Source organism: Apis dorsata, unplaced genomic scaffold (assembly GCF_000469605.1).
Source record: "Apis dorsata unplaced genomic scaffold, Apis dorsata 1.3 scaffold_188, whole genome shotgun sequence".
Taxonomy (NCBI): Eukaryota; Metazoa; Arthropoda; class Insecta; order Hymenoptera; family Apidae; genus Apis; species Apis dorsata.
The window spans coordinates 2,204,501-2,209,422 of NW_006263473.1; the positions used below are offsets into that span (position 1 = coordinate 2,204,501).

The 4,922-nt window shown below is 34.2% G+C and overlaps 1 long non-coding RNA gene across 1 annotated transcript; it reads right to left on the reverse strand.

The window, feature by feature from the left end:
* Positions 1–250: 250 nt before the first annotated feature.
* LOC116185459 lies at positions 251–2,322 on the reverse strand. The gene is made up of 2 exons (XR_004150314.1): positions 1,922–2,322; positions 251–870 (listed from the first exon to the last, which is right to left on the reverse strand). It is a non-coding gene; the product is annotated as an uncharacterized LOC116185459 (long non-coding RNA).
* Positions 2,323–4,922: the final 2,600 nt, after the last annotated feature.

Sequence of the window (4,922 nt, forward strand, 5' to 3'; positions counted from 1 at the left end):
GCCGCCTATAATTAAAATACACTTATGCTTATTGTGCGTGCAAGGAAATAATTCAATTTGAGTAAAAAGTTCTAGTATATAATATATATAATATAGTAATACTAATTTTTAAAATCTTTTTTTTAAAAAATTAATCCTTTAAAATTTTTAAAAATAATATTTCTAATTCGTTGTTAAATAAATTTAAAAAAAAAATTATTTTTCGATAAAATCTTTATCCTATTCACAGCGACTTAAACTTAAATCAACCTTACTCACTTATTTTTATTCGCTCAATATTTTTTTACAGCGTAAGATTCACACTATTCTTTACAATTTTCTCATCTTAACATCCTTTCTCACACTACGAAACTCTACACCCTCAAAAAGCCCCCCCTTTTTTCGCAATTCTCGGTTTCACCCAATCTCCATACGCTTAACATCTCGATACTTTCACACCCTTTATACCCAATTTACACCGTAAGACGATCGTAAATAATACGCCCGCAAGATTAATCGTGCGAGACTAAATTAATTTGAAGGCAACCGGTGTGGCAATCGAGCCGAGAAAGAAAATCGATTAGCCTGGTTCCCCGTGAGACCACTACTACGAAGATTTTAACCAGCGGAAACGAAGATTTCAAGATTCTAGGGGTACGATGTTTCCTTCCTGTCGGATCACCTCGTCGGGTGCAGGTGTATCCCAGGATCGATCCTCAGCAGCAGAGGGTGGGCGTTCCAAATTTAGACTCGCCTTCCTCGATCTTCCTCAAGAGGTTTGTGGTCAAGCGAACCACTCGAACTTCTCTCTTTCTATCTTTCAAGCAGCCTCTTGGGGTTAATGAGAAGGTCGTGACATCTGACCGATCGCCTGCCGTTATGACAGCTAGTCTGAAATATTTATGGGAAATTGTGGATCATGGGAATGGAAATATCTCGTGAGAGAATTTTCTGATTGGCGATGTCCTTGGTCTCGAAAATCGTTTTCGTGAAAGATCGTGCAAATTATATATTTTTTTTTTTTAGATGGAGTTTAGAGAAACATCGAGAGATTAAATATTGTTCTTCTTTCGTTGAAATTTCATCATTGAAAAAAAAAAAAATACGAAACATTTGCATCATGATGCTATTTCATGTACACGTTTCAAACGATAAGTACAGTCTCCTGATAAGAAACGGGAATGAGAACAGTCAGTTACGAACCGTAAACTGTAATTCGTGACTGGAGGAACGATAAAAATTAAAAAGAAAATTCAAGGTCGCGGCCTGTTTTATTGTGGAAGCCAGTCTACCCTCGTCGAAACTTCCGAGTCCAGAGTTTGCAGATGCAGAAGCAAGAAGGGGCCCAGCCTCTTTGCCTCGGCCCTCTTGTAACTCGGGGGTCCTTCATGGCTATGCAATAATATACCAGTCTCAGGGACAAAGCTGCAGTTTAACGTGGCACATTATGCATTTACTGATGCTAGATATATAAATAAAATCGAAATAAAATCATAATGTACTTATTCTTCTTCCGGAATATGACAGGAAATTCGTCAGAAGATCGAATGTTGTTACAGAAAATGTTGCCTCAGATTCGATAAGATTTTTCACAGTGAAATTATATCATATACTAGTGGAATAGATTTTTTTTAGAAAATAAAGAATTTATCGAATTATTTAATTTTTAATCTTAAGATAACAACATATGTATTATAATTTTTATATATATTACAAAATATTTTTAATTATATTACAAGGAACAAAGATCAGTCACAAGATCCTTTGAACACACATCTCCCAGGATTGATCTCCATTCAATCTAGAATTCTATGTCGCGTGAATTCACGTGGCCGAGTCGAAAACAAAAATGCACTCGAGTTTGATCGAGTCTAACAATATTCGTCCAAGACCAAACTCGATAACAATCGACCTAGCTATAATACAATAATACAATAATTACCCCACGAAATTCACAAACCATCCAAAGTTTAATGCGCACACCCCTTTTTATCCGTCGATCAGTAAAATAATTCGAGTGGATGAGCGGCAAAGCTAAGAGAAACAAGGGCGGACCACCCCTCCTTTCGTTCTCTTCGAGGAAACGTCATCCTTTATTCGTTCGTCGGGGTTTGATCTTGATCATTCGATTAACAGAGTGAAAAAAGATCTCGAACCGCGTGATTTCGTGCATCTGCTACACGCTCACTCGTGGTGTAGAGTAAATGTTAACACGGAAGTTGGTGGAGCAAGGGCACAGCTGGTTTCAAGAACTCGATTTATCGCGGAGTTATCGCGGCGTGCACGCGTATTGTGACGAAACCACGCGATAGAAAATTATTTTAACCGTAATCGTAGCTTGCCTACTTATCGTGTCACGTTTAGAGATTATAATATATATATATATATATCTCATATATGGGCTCGATGATTGATTCAAGAAACAATAATGGCTTACAATGACGAATTTCGAGCGATGACAGAGGAAAGAATCATTCATATTGCAAAAGAAAAAAAAAATAATACATATATATCTACTCAAAGGATATGAACAATGTTTAAAATTAGAATAAGTTAAATTAATTCAATTGGACCATCATAAGATCATAGATCGTAATAGTTTTAATTTATATATATATTTTTTCTATTTTTTCCTATTTTAGGATTAAAAAATTTTCCTTCGTCGTATATTATCTAATCTTTCTATCGCTATTTATTGTAATTAATTATATGAGTTGTTTTTCAAGATAAAATATTGGAACTTTAATCGAGTTATGTTGGATCTCGATAAACACGGGCGCAATCTGTGAAATTCGGCCAAATATCGAGTAATGAAAAGCGTATTGAGCTCGTGGCATACAAATTTAATTTTTCGACAAATATCACGTCGATTAGTGAGCTGGAAATTTGTCCGCTTCCCATTGCCGGTGATCAGTGTCGTGGAAAATTGTGATGCGGGTTCAGTTGAAAATCCTCAACCGCGAGAAAATTTTATTTGAAATATATATTTTGGTTTTAGCTGAACTCTCGAAACGAAGTTTTTGTTTATTTCGTAGGTAACGGGCTGATTTTACGCGTGAAAATAAAACGCAGTTTCTCGATAAATGGACTTTTAATCTCTACTTTGAAAAATATATGTATATACACATATATATATAAAATATTTATGTCGAAACAATTAAATCTGAATAGTAAAAATTTTACTTTCAGTCTCGATTTCGTAGAAAGAATCGTGAATAGAGATTTATCCAGAAAACAGAAATTAAAAATTTTTCGATTAATAAAATATTATTAATTGGCCAAATATATCAATATTATTTATTTTAAATTTAAAATTTGTCAAAAGTTCCAAAGTTTTTTACAAACTTTTTTTAACGACCATTATTATTGTTTAAGGAATACTAAATCCGTCTTTATTCCAAAATCATGGAGGTTTACCTGACGGGAAGAAAACGAAATAAATCATCGGTCCAAGGGACGTTTACAATGTGTAAAATCGGCACTAGTTAGCCGTCAGTCCTGAGCTCTGTAAAAGTAAAAGTTTTCCGGTACAATAATCGCGGATCATAAAGGTTTATCTGTTTATTGCGGCAGCCATTGCCTCTTGAAATGGTCTGTAACTGATTTTGTCAACAAAACGAACGTTCCTCGTTTATTGCGATCTATGGTGCCTACACATTTTGCCGTTCCATCATGGAGGATCCTCGTAAGGCAACGATGTTTCTTTTCCTTTTTATAGTTTTACAGTTTATAGTTTATTGAAAAGATTTAGTGTCTGCATGTTAAATCTCATAGACAATTTATGTAAAATTTTGCGAACCTTTGTTACAAATAATATGGATTCTATGGTGTAAAGAAATATACAAATATTTGAAAACAATTTAATAAAATAAGATTAAAATAAGAAATATTTCATCGAATAGAATTATTTATTTTAAAGATTACAGATTAATTGGTTATAATTTTTTTAAAGATTTTCAATTGCTTTTGTAGACATATTTTATTCTATTAATATTTTTGTAATTAGGTGTATTTTTATGTTTGCATTCAAATGTAAGACAACAAAATAACAAAATAAATCAACAAAATAAATCTTAGTTTATTATCTCTATATATTGTCATGTATTATAAAAGAAAATTTCAAAGAAATAAATCTTACAATCATTAATTTATATTTTATAATTTATTTCAAAAATTCTTATTCCAATACATATAACTTGATATAAAATCTATACTGAAAATATTCTATTCTATTATATTATATAATATAACAATGCAACTCTCTTGCAATAACAATGGCTTTATATTTTAAAAAATATATTTTTTTAAAAACTCTCGTGTACACAATTATTTATTTATACACCCATACATACTTTAATAATTTTTTATTCGTGTTTTCAACAATACACGATGAAAAAATTACAAAAGAAAGTATTACGCATAGATATGGAGAACCCGATATTCAAACAAATGAAGTATAAATTTCTAAACTGAAACCAAACTAAAAAAAAAGAGAAAAAGAGAGAGAAAAGTAATATCGTTGTACACAAAGGATTTGCAAGAAACTATCTCGATCGTATAATACAGCCATATCCCCGATCGTGTATACCTCTATAATGGCGTGCGCAAGACGGAGTACGAGTAGGACGGAGAGAGAGGGAAGTACCGTGTGCCGGACGTGTGTGTTCGTGCGTCATAAGTGTGGCTGGCGCGCGCAACGCGATACGATGGCAACGATGCATATACGGGACGATGGGGGCCCCTGTGTGGGAATTCTTCTGAAACGTTAAACAGTGTTTACTCGACGGGGCCGTGCACCGCGAATGCTGTTGCACGCCGGCCTCATCAATGAACTCTTTCTTTTACGCAACGACCCTGCGTGGAGGAACGCCGCGATGTGTGCACGCAACCCCATGGGAAAACGCGATATCGTGCCCGATTACATCGGGCGGCGGAAACTTGCG